At 39.8% G+C, this 15343-nt stretch overlaps 1 protein-coding gene across 34 annotated transcripts in view; it reads right to left on the reverse strand.

Moving 5' to 3' along the window:
- Positions 1 to 15343, reverse strand: part of LOC128755624 (receptor-type tyrosine-protein phosphatase delta-like) — a 330651-nt gene that overhangs the window by 209144 nt on the left and 106164 nt on the right. For 33 of the 34 annotated variants that reach the window (XM_053859410.1, XM_053859408.1, XM_053859409.1 and 30 more), the window contains exons 4-5: positions 8178 to 8250; positions 6219 to 6310 (exon numbers count right to left, since the gene is read on the reverse strand). The gene's annotated coding sequence lies outside the window, so the exon portion shown is untranslated. The remainder of the gene's footprint in view (positions 1 to 6218; positions 6311 to 8177; positions 8251 to 15343) is intronic. The other variant, XM_053859413.1, reaches the window with a different exon arrangement.

A 15343-nucleotide genomic window follows, 5' to 3' on the forward strand; every position in this document is an offset into this window, starting at 1 on the left:
TGGTGGTAGCAACCATCCGTGTTAACATACTGCTCCCTACTGGAGCGTCCTGCACTCTGTGAGAAGTAAATTAAGAGGATTTAATTCACGATGAATGTAAGGTGGTTTCTATTTCAGATTAATTTTGGGGAGTTTATCTATTATACCACTTTACTACTACCAGTATACTATCACTATTATTGAGATGAATAATGTTGATACACTTTTTTTTAACTTTAAAGAATAAACACAGAGGAAAAATCGTAGCAATTTTTTACTCAGTGATCTGCACTATGAAATCAACGTATAAAAATGCCTTATATGTGAGAAACTGCGTCACATCTCTCCTGCGGTGATTCTCTTTAAGAATCAGAACCAGGGCTTCAGTCATTTTAAAGCATGTCATACGCTGCCACCTAGCGGCTGCATGCGCATGCATGATTCAACGACGAATTCTCGGTCATCCCTCGGGCCGAATTTTTCCCAAGACATTTCTAAGCGATTTTTAAATGACTTGTAATGAGCTTTTTAAGATTAGCATTAATCAGATTTGTGCGTGTGGCCGTGTTCATGTGTGCATCATGTCAGGCAGATGCTACAGAATCACAGATACACTCCTTAAGCATCTTATCAACAATATATAACTATATGGTTGAACTACTGAACGACAGGTAGTATGCTTCCACCCATGTGTTTAACTTTTTCATATTGTTTCTTATATTTTAGCTTCTTCTGCATGGCACATGACCACACTGATTGTGTTTTGTGACATTTGAAAATATGAACGTTGTTTAATTTGCAGTTATATTTTGACAAAGAGCAACCGCTTGGTTTTTAATTCATAAGGTTAAAGGAATATCATGTTGAACAACTACATGACTTCTGAGCACTATCAAAACCGCCCCTCCTTATATATATATATATTTTTTTTTTTTCTTTTTTTTTACAAGAAAACATTGTTGAGTCAAGTCAGACTGTGATCTCTTCCAGTTATCATCCACAATCTTTTTTTTCTCTTTTCTTTGTGATTGTAGCATTAATGAGATTGTGACCAGTAGCCCACGGCTACAATCTAACACAAAATTCAATCCATTTTCTGAAGCGTATCTGTCTTTTTCAGTCGGTGCTTTCCTAAAGCAGCATGTCAGCACGCCGAGGATTATACTTTTTTCCCCCTCCTGCTAATCACAAGGAGAGCCAACCTGTCCCACCCTGTATTGGCCACATCACTTCCCACGCTTTTTCTCATTTAGATGCCTATTTTGATGGTCTTTTATTCTCTTTGGCTACAATCAGGTTTTTAGACACTGGCGTCTCGCTCTGCTGACTTACATGATTATCTTATGCAAATTAAAGGTGATTTCACTGGGCAGAGTGTGCATTCACTTATTTTTTTTTTTTTTTTAGCAAAAAAGAGCCAATGTATTAAATCATGCTACATTTTACAAAAACACCCTACAAGTCTTCCTTGCACGTCTGCACCATATTTACCACCATAAATTAATTTGAAATATGATCAAATTGCATTGCAAAGACGACAATTGAATTGATATTGGATCAGCTTATTTAATTAGAATCATATTTTAAAGCAACAAAATATGTTGTTGATTTATATTAATTACAAACCAAGCTAAGCTTATGCTCTGACATAACATTATTGTAAATGTGACTATTACAGTGAGTCAGTAAATACGCTGACATCTCAAATATTTACTGCATTGTGACTAGTGAACAGATAATTTTTACATATATTACTAGAGAGAAGCTAATCACTAAGACACACACAGACCACATCCTGCCAGTGTGGCTTCCTCACCCAGACCACGTAATTTATTCAGTCACACAAGTGAAGCGTTTGTCTGGGCTGTGCTTCTGATGTGAGCGAGGCCGAAATAAGGAAAAGAAGATGGCTCTGCATGCATGCAGCACAGTCGAACATAAAATGAGGACTAATAGACTCATAAAGGCCTGTGGACGACAATACATGTAGTTTCGAAACATGGCGAAAGTGTATGAAATGAAACATCACCTTTGATGAGTGATGGGCTGAGGAGGCTTTATGAAACAGTGTCCTGATATCACAGTTCATAGGGTGCTGCTCGTGGTCTAACAATGTTTTCATGATAATATTCATTTGAAGCCAAACATTTTAGAGCAGAAAGTGCCAACTGGTGGATAATGAGGGAACTGTTTTATGAGGGCTTCCTAACTCATCAAAACCTTTGATTCATCTTCAGTTTATCTGCTCAATTCGGAGACTAACCTGTGTGATACTTTTAATAACTAAGGCAAAGACTCAAGACAACGGCAATTGTGTTTTCTTTTTTAGTGTTTACAGTAGCGTCGGCCAGGTGAAGCTTTACAAAATAGTGTCCTCATTTACAGAGCCTGTTATAGATGGCTGATCTAAATATTTTCATTCATTTTTAAGCAACAGTGCCACCTTCTATAAAATTGAGGAACTGTTTCAATGCTTCATGAAAGCTCAACAGCCCATCACCAGGTTTGGTTGTGTCCACTGTGCATATTTTACACAGTGGTGCTCTTTAGTATGTAGCTCAGTAGCCTTCAATACTGCTTATAAATTAATGAAGAGAGTGAGAAAATTTGGGGCTCAGGATGAAGAGGGAAACTGCAACAAAACCAAACTGTTGGCTTGTCTTTTTGGCGCTTATGCACGCAAATGTGCTGATATTGAGTATGGGCATGGAGAATAATTTGAAAGCTCCAGGATCAGAGTAGTTTGTGGTGCTCGCATAACCACAGTTATTCCCAGTGTGCAGAATATAGCAGAATGGCGCTAAGGTAGATCTATTTTGATGCTGGCAGGAAGCCATTTAATCAAACTTAAATTTCACTTACATTTCATGAGTGACAAGGACTACAAAAATGGTCACTGCACTTTCAAATGATCAAAGTATGAATAACAAAATAATTTAGTGCCTCTTCAACTAAACTGTCCATCAGTTAAAGCACAACTCTGTAAGGCACTAAATGATGCATTTCAACACATAACTTGGTGTGACAGAAGTGGCGTCGAAACTATGTCATGTCAGACTTCCGACTAAGTTGAGGAGCGCAGTCACGGTATAATGATGTCTTCCTCCCTCATAATATAGTTGTATGCAAATGTTTGGGCACCCCTGATCATTTTCAAGATTTTCCTTTATAAATCATTGGTTGTTTGAATCAGCAATTTCAGTTAAATATATCATATAGCAGGCAAACACAGTGATATTTGAGAAGTGAAATGAAGTTTATAGGATTTACAGAAAGTGTGCAATAATGACTTAAACAAAAGTAAGCAGGTGCATAAGTTTGGGCACCCTTGTTATTTTATTGATTTGAATACCTTTAGCACTCATTATTGGAACACAAAATTTGTTTGGTGAGCTCAGTGAGCCTTGACTTACATACACAGGCGAAGCCAATCATGAGAACGGGTATTTAAGGTGGCCAGTTGCAAGTTGTTCTCCTCTTTGCATTTTCTCTGAAGAGTGGCAACATGGGAGCCTCAAAACAACTGTCAAATGACCTGAAAACAAAGACTGTTCAACATCATGGTTTAGGGGAAGGATACAAAAAGCTAGCTCCGAGATTTCAGCTGTCAGTTTCCACCGTGAGAAACATAGTGAGGAACTGGAAGACCACAGGCACAGTTCTAGTTAAGGCCTGGAATGGCAGGCCAAGAAAAATCTCGGATAAGCAGAGGCCAAGGATGGTGAGAACAGTCAAACTCAACCCACAGACCAGCTCCAAAGACCTACAACATGATCTTGCAACAGATGGTGTCACTGTGCATCATCCAACTATTCAGCGCACTTTGCACAAAGGAGATGCTGTATGGGAGAATAATGCGGCAGAAGCCTTTTCTGTGCACATGCCACAAACAGCGTCGCTTGAGGTCTGCTAAAGCACATTTGGACAAGCCAGCTTCATTTTGGAATAAGGTGCTGTTATTTGGACATAACAAGGGGCGGTATGCATGGCAGAAGAACACTTGCTACCCACAGTAAAATTTGGTGGTGGTTTCATCATGCTGCAGGGCTGTGTGGCCAGTGCAGTTACTGGCAATCTTGTTAAAGTTGAAGGTCACATGGATTCCAGTCAGTATCAGCAGATACTTACGAACAATGTTCAAGACTCAGTGACAGGGCCGGGGCTGGCCGGGGATACTTCAACGAGACAACGACCCTAAACACTGCTCCAATTCTACGAAGGCATTCATGCAGAGGAACAAGTACAACGTTCTGGAATGGCCATCTCAGTCCCCAGACCTGAATAGTACTACGGGAAGCGTTTAGAGGCTGTTATTTCTGCAAAAGGAGGATCTACTAAATATTGATGTCATTTTTCTGTTGGGGTGCCCAAACTTATGCACCTGCTTACTTTTGTTTAAGTAATTATTGCACACTTTCTGTAAATCTTGTAAACTTCATTTCACTTCTCAAATATCACTGTGTTTGTCTGCTATATGATATATTTAACTGAAATTGCTGATCCAAACAACCAATGATTTATAAAGGAAAATCTTGAAAATGATCAGGGGTGCCCAAACTTTTGCATACAACTGTATGGTGTAAAACATGCCTCAATACTTGAACGGGAATTTGTTACTAGATAGGAAGTGCACAGGCTAGTGAGGAAGCGTACTGACAGGTGTTTGCTTGTTCCAGTACCACATATTATCAGGGTCACATGGTGTTTCGTCCAGTAACCACAATACACCCTCACCCCAAGACAGTGCAAGTTGATCAGACCTGGGTTTGCTTCTCGCAGCGATATCTGGTTATATTTCTTGATGATCTCCTATGGAGCTTAATCTCTGATTCCTACTTTCTTCAGTAGTCTTAATCACGAAAAACTTGATTTGGACCCCAGGACCACAGGCCTCATTTGCAACACTGTGTGTTGGTAAGCACACTGCTGTCTGTACGCACGTCCTACGCCTGTTTCACAATGTATCCTGATGTTGACGTACGTTGAGGTAGCACAGCTGTGAGGCACAATCTCTCCTATAAAGTGCAAAGGCGATGCAGGTTGGGACACTAACATACTAAACGCACCAGAGACTTGGGATGAAGGTAATCTTCTGATCTTGTTAGAAAGTAAAATGTATATTGAGGTGCAATACACCACAATTGACAAAAACAACATTTAACTCTATGCCCCTGATGTTCCGGCTCAGTCTAGGTTCCTGCATGGTGGATCATTTCAATCATTAACGTGATTGAGATATGGGACATCAAAAGTATCCTGGCCGTGAAACATGAAACTTCTAACATTAAACGTAATTTATGAATAAATAAATGCCTCTACCTCTTGGGGCATTTATGAGCGTCACTTAACAGAGGGACTTACTCTTTTCTGAGCGAGAAACACTGCTGTTTCTCTTGGCCACATTGATGTTTCTGTTTACGTTTGAAATCCGTGGGTGGGCTGTTGGTTTCACAGCCCACTTAAGGTGAACTTTCTAGTCAAAAGGTGACCACTTGAGCCTTAGGTTTCTTCACTATTTCCCATGACGCTCTACATCTTTGGGGAGAACAGGCTTACAATACAAGCTCACTGACATGATAAAATATCATCAAGAACAGTTCAGCATAATTCCTCTTAAACTGAAGCTGAAGCGCTTGTTTACCTGCATCACATCGTCATCACCGCGTCAACAAGACCTTATTCCTCATGTTTAGTTTGGCATGTTTATTTCTTATTCTGTGTATTCTTTCTGTCACCCGTTTTATTTTGTGGAGTTGCACTTGTGCTTTGTTCCTGCTTGACCTTCCTGTCAAGTCTCATCCACCTGTGCAATCAGCAGCTCGCCACTGATCAGCTGCTGAACTTCCCCGTTGTGTGTGTTGTTTCAGTGATTCTTTTGTCTAGTGCCAGTTCGTCTAATCCCAGTGAAAGTATGAGTGACCTGTGATTGCTGTAACCCTGCCTGTTGAAAGTTTTATTTTTTATTTTTGCCTACCCCTCAGTTACTTTTACCAGTCTGGATTGATCACCTTGCCTGGAATAAAGACCTGTTTGACCTTGACCTTCTGTTTGAGTCCATTTTCCTGCACCTTTGACACATCTGTAAATTAAGCTATGTCTGTGACTCTTTAATCCTGGTCATAAACTGCTTCATATGTAACATATTTTAGAACCATCCCATCACTCATCACCATGTATGCATGCACACATCTTTTTTTAATGAAAGGACATACATAGGAATTATTGATGAAATCACTTACAGAAATGCCATGCTACCTTCCTGGTTCAAGGAGGTACCAACATGTTGCACACCTCACCGACACACCATGTGAAAGATCCCGCTTTAGCTAAACTGGAGAGTGAGGAAAAAAAGGACATGATGCATGAGAATGGATATAGACTGAATATAATTGTTCATAAGTGTTACACAATGCTTCAAATGAATGAAACGACTCTTGGATGGGCTTTTTGTGACAGAAAATCCATTGGATGTATATGTTTGCATTTCACATTTTTGTTGTATTGTCAACTCACATGAACCAGAGGATGAAATTTGATCGTTGAGTGATATTGTAAAAGTTGCAGGATTAAAACACAGATAAAAATAGAACAAACAACATTGTTGACTCGTGCTCTTTTCTGTTGCTGTTTCACTGATTTCAGTCAGAACTTTGAATTAATATTTATCCAATGTGTAATTGATTGAGCGAGGGTTTGGATAACAAGTTTTTGTTATTGCACAAAAACTTTCTCAGGAGTGAATCTGCAATTCATTCCAAAGCAGCGTTTCTAAATCCTCCAGAACAGTAAGCTGACGGAGCTGCAACGCCCCCTGCTGTCTGTCACGTGATTTGATCATATGAGACTGAAGTCTCTGCCATCCCATTTTTGTGAATCAAAGATATATTTGAAAGTTAAGGCTTGGATTAAATGGTGACATTTTAAGATGAATCTGTGCAAGCACCAGCGACTCTTATCTGCAAAAGACTTGAATAAACAAGGTGAATGCACAAGACTTTTAACGAATAATAATCTGAAGAAAATGACTTTGACGCGCATTCAGAATTGGCAGTGGGCTGATGAAGCTTCGTGAAACAGCCCTCATTTTCAGAGCCCAACAAGATGGCACTCTCTGTTCTATACAACTACAGGGGTAGGACAAAATAATGGAAACACTTTAAGCATTTTTAGCTTAATAACTTTTATGTCAGCAGTGAAAATGACTCGACGAGGTCATGTTTTAAATACATACTATACATTCAAGTACATATATCTTCCAAGTTTGTGCATGAACAACACTCCAACAACAATTCTTAAAAAAAACAATTGCTTTTCAAGAAAGTTTGCTGTAAACTTATCCATTTCTGTGAATTTGATAAGTTCACTCAGAATCCTACAGTCGTGCTGAGGGAAGTTGTGGTGGATCCTGACCTCTGCCCAGGGGACACACAACAACACAAATGCTAGCTCCAATTACCGCTGCACCCGCTGACCCTTTGGGGAAATGCAACCTGCTCAGCCATGTGAGAGCGACACTGATATCCAGTTACTTTTCTGTGTGAAAGAGATGAACTTTACTGGCAACCTCCCGAAAGAAAACATTGGGAAAATAATTGCTGAACCTCGGGCATGTTTTGTTCCATTTTCTGTTGAGCAAGCACAATTACTGTCAAATAAGTGGGCACTTCCAAATATCAGTTTGTAGACTAACAATAACATTTGGAAATGTTGAAGCATATGCAGCCGATACACTAGAACTCGGAGGCTACAGTGCGAGTTCTAGTGGAGGAAATAGAAAACCTTGTCAAATAACCCTCATCCTCTGTTTCAATACATGGGGCAGATCACAAGTGCTACTCTGTTCAAAATAATTTAGAAGTGAACTGAATCAAATAAAAAGGATGCATGTAAAATAAACACGAGTTTACAGTCTCGTTATCTCGTTACTTGAAAATATGATGAAACATGCGTGCAGTCAATTGCCATGCGCACTGTGACTGTAGTTCTGCTCATATACAGAAGATGGCGCCATATACCGTACGATGAAAAATCCTCTTGCACAGCTTGTGTTCGTAAGCAGTGCAACAGAAATCAACCGATATACAGCACCAATTCCCTCCGTCCAGGAGAGCGGAGATTATTCATACTGTGTGGTGTTATAGCTACTCCATCAGTTACGAAGTGACATTCATGGAATTGTTGGTCAGTGTACGTCTCACCTGTTTGTAGAACGTGTGTTGCAGTTGCTGATTCAGACCTGAAGATGAAAGACGCAGACTCCTTGGAATTTCCCTGAAGAAAGGAAGAATATGACTGAGGTCAGTTTTTGCCATAACCTTTGAATGACACCCCAGCAAGCATAGTTATTTTCTCATGAGACATCATACAGTATTTAGGCAACTTTTTTCTTGGGACGTTGACATTACAAAGATCAAATGCATGCAAATGTTCAGTACCTGTTAACCAAACTGAATTTTTTAGTCCAATTCTTCACAATAAGCCACTAACCTTGTGAAGACAATATTAATAATAATAGATTAAAAGGAAAATTTAACATATTTTATTGAATTTTGCGGGCCACACTCATTGACCAGACTGCACTTTGTTTCTGACAATAATCCGTCTTCATCTACATTCAAATGTTGAGGAGTAATTGTAATTACATTTTAGTCTGCTCATGTTGTTGTTATGTCATGTATGCTTTATATGTCATATATGTTACATACGCTTTTTTTTAATATAAATCAACTTTAAGACACTGCAGGCGAAATTAGAAAAACTACCAAAAATAACGTGGACAAAGCCATTATCCAATTTGCTTGTAGCAATAGTGGACAAAGATAATAATTACAGAATGTTACTCATTGTGACTGAAACATCAACAATGAAGTCGTGTGTAAGTACTCATGCATTATCAGCTGGCCGGTCTTTGGTATATCAGGACAGGCACCTTCAGATTTGATACTTCCACCAGGCACTTCTTTCAGACAGCGGCATTAGCATTCTGTGCTGCAGTTGAGACATAAATCGTCTACTTATGACCTTCCCCTGAACAGTAACCAACAGAGACATGCCGCCTCAACTCCATAAACCAGCAGAATGTTAAAGTGCAGGTACGTATCACATATTCCTCTCTCCTAAACACCAGTCAAGTGGGTGCAAAGTGTGTGTGCATGCGTAGCTTTTTATGCCGATGAGGAGCTTAAAGACGGCAAAGACAGGGAACGTGCCTGAAAACCTCTCAGTCACAGACATGAAAGATGCCAAAGCCCTAATCTGTTTCTTGGTAGAGAAGCAGAGGCTAAACGCGGAGGCCTCCTCACTTCCGATCTGAAGGTAACAGCATATGGCGTGACCATTAACTGGCATTCTTTAATCAAATGAAGCTCAGAAAAATGATCAAGATAAGCAACCGGAGAAAATTCATCTGCATCTTTCCACATTAATTTTGTTTCATAGAGATGGTTTTGTCAAATTATTTTCAATTGAACTGTGTCCACCAGCTTTTCCCAAAAGTCTATCCAGTGTTTCTATTGCTATTCTCATCTCCTTCCAGGGATCACATGAAATCTTCCCTATATTAAATGTGTTGCTGTTTCAATTAGCAGCTCTCGGTAGCACTTAGAGCTCAGAGACGTGTATCCGCCTGTTTGTGTTGCAGCCTTTCAAGCAGGTGCGATGATGCTTCTCACTTATGCGAGCTGAACATCACAGTCTCAAGTTTGACACCATTGTGTCAAAAACTCTGTGCTCAGCACGTCAGCTCTTCCACGCTGTTCCCAAACAAGCAGTCTAAAAATGAACATTTGGGTGGCGATGCAAGGCTCTTCTCACAGTTATGGCAGTTACACAAGGTAGCATAACTGTCACGCACAAATCAGTTTAGTGATACATTTTGTAGGGGAGGACGGTGGTTAATTGAATTTTGACATTTGCAGTGAGAAACCTCTCTTATCAATCAGGACCTCTCGTCTTAACCGAAAAAGAGCATTTTGTACTGTTGGAAAAAATTGTGCAGACTGAAATAAAAGCCATAATTCAAAACATTTTAGCCATGATGATGTTATTTCATTGCTGGACTAATCTTAAATTTATTTTATCATACTTTTTTTCATATTGCACATGTTTTAAAATCAAAATTAAAGGTGAATCTCAAATGGCATAACAGTGAATGAATTAAAACAGAGAATTTGATGACAGAGGCTGGAACGTCGTCATGTTAGAAATAAGTAAATAAATAAATAAATATGAACATTAAATACAGTCGCTGTATCCATTATAGTCTCATCATTTCCTTTGATCCTCATGATCCTACTCACCAATGCAGAAGACAAAAGCTGCATACGATTTGTTGCTTCTTTGAGATGTTAACTAACGTTACACTATATTAGCTCAGAGCATAAGATGTTTTTTGGTGAATTCACATGGTGTTCTCCTCTTGCACTGTAAGCATTGTGCCACATTTGTGCACAAGATCCCCTCTTTTAAACCAGACCTAATCTGTACAGCAGGCTCGGAGTTGATTGTCTCATCAACACAACAGCATCGCCATGCTGTCAGCACAAAACAGATGGGAAATAACGCACAACAGACAGAAAGAGACAGGAAGGAGAGACATGAAAAGTGAGAGCTGTGGGTGCAGGCGCAGGGGAGATGAGACTGAAACATGAAGGCGCAGTGAGCACGGATGAAAATGCTCAAATTGAGGAAAGAGACGGTCGGTCGGCGGTGCGCAAGAAAATCTCCACCTGTCTTTCTTCAGAAATTCTAGCCGGCACCTTTTCTGCAGTCAGGTTGTGAAAAACCAGCAATTGATCATCTTCCTAAAAGAGCGATTTCAGTGTCAGCCTATCACCTTGAGTCATTACCATGACCGGTTGAGTTGCCAGAGAAGGGTTTTTATCATGTCTGGCAAGAGCAGGAAGCTGCTAGATTGCCCCGAAGTTGCCGTCCCCTCATCCCTACGTTTGGGACGTAAGTATGTTTAAATGTCCGTCAGGTTGATTTTCATCTGTTCGCAACAGGCAGGAGGCGGGGAAAGTCAGATCCATTTACAGCTCTATCCAATTCACCCTGAGTCATATTCACATGGGCTGAGACTCTTTGCAATTGGAGGCACACATTCATCAATCACTGTAAGCTAATTCCAGTACATTTGTCGCTTTTGTGACAGATATTCCATTTCTTTCCCTCTGATGCATGACTTGGGCAAGGCTCCCACTCCCACGTTAGTCCACCAAAGGAGCACCCTTCTCTCAAATCACATGAGTACTGGGGAGACAAATAAAGTAAATAGATTTTGTTGCACGGCACTCGCACATTTACCCTGCTATAAATCCATATGACGCAACGTAAATCTGACTAAAGTTTGGGGCTGCCGTTTGCCCCCTGCTTATTAGCTGAGCTGGGATCAATTTATCAGCTGTGAGAACAGAGAAAGGAGGAGTCGGGGGATTCTTAATACCCCATTTGATTTATGGGGTTGGAACCAAGATGGGGCATTTTTGGGTCACACAAATCCCCCTTTGGTGCTCCCTACATCGCTTTGTTAAAAACAAATTCCTGAAACAATCGGAAGAGATACAAAAAAGAAAAAAACTCTTGTCGGCAGACAATTAGATTGTCACACTCACAGAGAAGGGTAGTGTTGCGATACTGTTTGTTGACCATCTATCACACACATTACATAATTCCACAGTTATTTGACTAGAATCGAGAGAAATTCAGTCATGTTACAATAGCTGGCCATTAGTCTGTGCTGTTGCTTTAGAATGTCAAACAGAACTTCAATGACCTATTTCGTTTTTTTCCTTCTTGGGAACTGGGGAGGGAAAAAATAAATAAATAAAAAAGCTGCTTACCTCACCTGCGCTAATTGGCAAACAATGACAACACCCAGTTCGTGTGCGGCACTGTTCTCATTTGTTACAATCTTCATTGCTCCTGTTTATGCACTGAGCAGCAAAATTAGATCAGCATGGAATCTAAATGTTGCTTCATCTCTCGCTTGGTATCATCAACACCAGTTTTCCATATAATTGCATAATCCAAACAATCAAGAAAAATGGAGCTTTCTGAACCAAATAAGATGTTCAAAAACAGTGGCAAATGATCATGTACACATACACCGATGAGCCACCTCTACTATTTCCAGTTTCCTAGTTACTGTTTCCTCCATGTGGAGGGGTCCAATGTAGTCCAGTGTCGATGATTGACTTTTGAAAAATGTGTACCAGCGTTTAATTATACATATTCATGAAAAAAATTATACCACGAATGATACTTAAGCTACACTAAACAATAAATGTGTACATGTGCTCAAAACAGATTTATGTATGAAGCAAATCATCAGATTTAGTTTGTCAGACCCAGTAAGTCCAGAATGGCTCACTGCTAAAATGGTCTGTAACATCAACACTTTCCGGTCTCATATCTTCCTCAGCTCCGCCTCCATCTGTTGGCTGGCTAGATTTGGCTGGTCCACCTGGTGTCCATTCTCATCACACGTTGGTAGCACAGGCCACTATTATCTCACATTTGTCATATTTTCCACTTCTCACTTTCTCATGGTTATTTCTCATTTCCGGCACATTTCTGCCCCTTTTTCTGGTTCCGCTAGAAACTGACTAGTTTGCTGAGTGGGCTGAGGGCAGCGAAGGATGGGTGAGAGTATCTGGTTATCTAACAGGATTAAAAAAAAAAAATGACAAGAAGGAGAGCACTTAAAAATAATCATGGCATGCGCCCTGCAAATAATGACTAACAAAGGCAAATAACTCCGGAGACACTTGACTCATTACACATCTGGTTCCTTGACTACTTGCTCTCTCTGTGTCTTTATCACTACCAACAGCAATACGTCTTCTAAATTCCAGCTGTCCTCTACTCGACGGGGAAATTAATTAATCAAATTAAGTAACAGAAATTAGGCAGTGTTTTGATACAAGACAAAAAAATTAAATAAAAGAGAAGTGTGACAATAATTTTCTCATTACGAAATGAAAAGTGGGAAGAGCTTAAATAAATACAATAAATAGAAAACTCAATAAATAAATAAAAAGTTACAAAGTGATGGAGGTCATAGCCGCACAAGCTCTGCCTTTAATCCACACAAATCCAACATTTTCAGTTGCTGGACTTGTTCATATTTGAGATCGGGTTGCAGAAGGAATAGATCTACTACTGTATGTCTTTTAGGGTCATTTTCAGTAGATGCGTCTGGACGCACTGAGAGGAGAGATTGAACAGGGAAAAATGCAGCTCTATGTGGATGTAGCCCAAGTGTCAAGTTTAGTAAGACTGTATCAGCTCTCTCTCAAGTCACTCCAATCATTATATGGAATGTCCATTCCCCATATCCTTGAACATGTCAATTGTCCTCCTCTTCCTCTTTTCGAAATAAATCCACAATACTATATTATGTTATAATTATGTATTCTTTTTTTTTTCAATATTACTGTGCTGATATTTGGGCTTGAAGAGATTTACCCGTGTCAAATCAGCATGCAAATGCGATTGCGGAAAGCAGAGGTGAGGTGTCGCTGTAACAATGAAGAGAAACAACACAGGGCAGAAATAAATGAGGACCATGCAAGTGAAGTTCTAAAGCAGGAAAGCGACAGGAGACGGGTTTTGCAGAGGGCAGCACAATCCTCACATGGCCAAGAGGATTGTGGACATGATTAAGTATCTGTGCTGTCAAGTACTGAGGTAGGAGTTGGGCCTCTTCTCTCCCAAACCACAGAGAAAAGGCAGAGACAATAAAAAGATTTTGCAGCGAGGGCAAACAATACTTTAGTTACCTCGGCACTACGCAGGTGAGTCTGTACACACTGACAGCAATAGGCAAACAATCCCTCGTCTCTCTTCCTCGACAGGATTTTGGAGAGGTGGAAGAACAAATTTCTTTCTGAGGTGAATCACACTACCGAGATGGAGTATCACTTCAAACGATGGCTGTCTCCATGCCAGCCTTGCTGCCCACCTGACTTGGAAGACAAAGACCATCTGGCGACAGGAGTGAAGGGCACCTGTGTGCCATGGAATAGGAAACTTGCTTGGGCAAAACTCTTGGTTCAAACTCTCGACCTTTCAATTTATTTAGTTTATTTAAGTTCTAGAGGCAAATACATGATTATTTTGCGCCTGGTTTTAGGGTTGCTTAATCATTTGCCATAATTAACATGACATTAACATAACATTAACATGTGTGTTGGCGTGATTTGAATTTTTGACTCAGAGCTTGTTCTTACATTCGTTCAATTCTAATGACTAGATCTGCTATAGTTAGTCGTGAGAGGATCAGCTACTGTGCACATTTGGTTATGGGACTTTTTGTCTCAGCAAGGGATAAAGTACAAAATACAGACACCTCTCACAAAATTACATTTATTGAGAGTCATGCATCTAGTTGTTGAGACATACTGTGGGCTGGTCAATTAATCTAAATTTTTCAATCAGGATTACGATTGTCTTCCTACAATTATAAAGACGTGTTAGTGGTCCATTGTTCAAAAAAGCTTGAAAGTTGAATGACAGAAAAATCTTACTAATAATTGTGATTATGACATGAATCAAAATAATAAATGATCACTTTTGCCATAATCGTCCAGCTCTACTTCAGACAGTTCTGGCAGACGGTCAGGTTTGTCAGACATTTTCTTGGCCGAAGTGATATTATCCCACAGCTGATCATACAGTAAGTAGCATGGGGGGATCAGTGAGAAGGTGCTACTAAATTGCTTTCTTGAAATTTGACAATGAGATGCAGGATGTCTGCTCTGATTATTCAAATAGCCATTCTCATGACTAGCTGTGAACGTTTGACTGTAAACATAGACAGTGTACACTGCAGCGATTTGTATTATACTGAAAGATATTTAACATTCTTGCAACTGTACCAAAGAATAATTCTCCAAAGCAGATGGAAAAGTTAAGGTCATCCTGTCCTCACATCTATAACACAGTTAAATTCCACCCCATATCTGTGGACAAGACAATGACTGACAGAATACTAAAAACCCAACAGAAGCATGAGAGAATGCAAAGGAGGTAAGTGGAGAGGGAAAGTTAGGAGCAGGAAGTTGATGGATGGCTTTATATTGCAGTACAGTTGTTGAGTAAAAGGGTGAAAACTCAGCCGGTCCATGTCAAACAGCGATTTGTCTGGCACTGATGTCGATAAAAGTGAAAGTAAGGTGGTGTGTGTATGTGAAATATGGAAATACAGTCTGTTATAACTTTGGTTTACATATTATGTAGTTGCAACATATTCTCACTTGTAAGGTGAAATATATTGACTATTCTTTAGTGGACTTTTTGTGTCCTAGAGTGACACAGAAGTCAGCTGTCTGCATGGCATTTTGACACATTCAGTGCTCAATTC

Source organism: Synchiropus splendidus, chromosome 3 (genome assembly GCF_027744825.2).
Source record: "Synchiropus splendidus isolate RoL2022-P1 chromosome 3, RoL_Sspl_1.0, whole genome shotgun sequence".
Lineage (NCBI taxonomy): Eukaryota > Metazoa > Chordata > Actinopteri > Syngnathiformes > Callionymidae > Synchiropus > Synchiropus splendidus.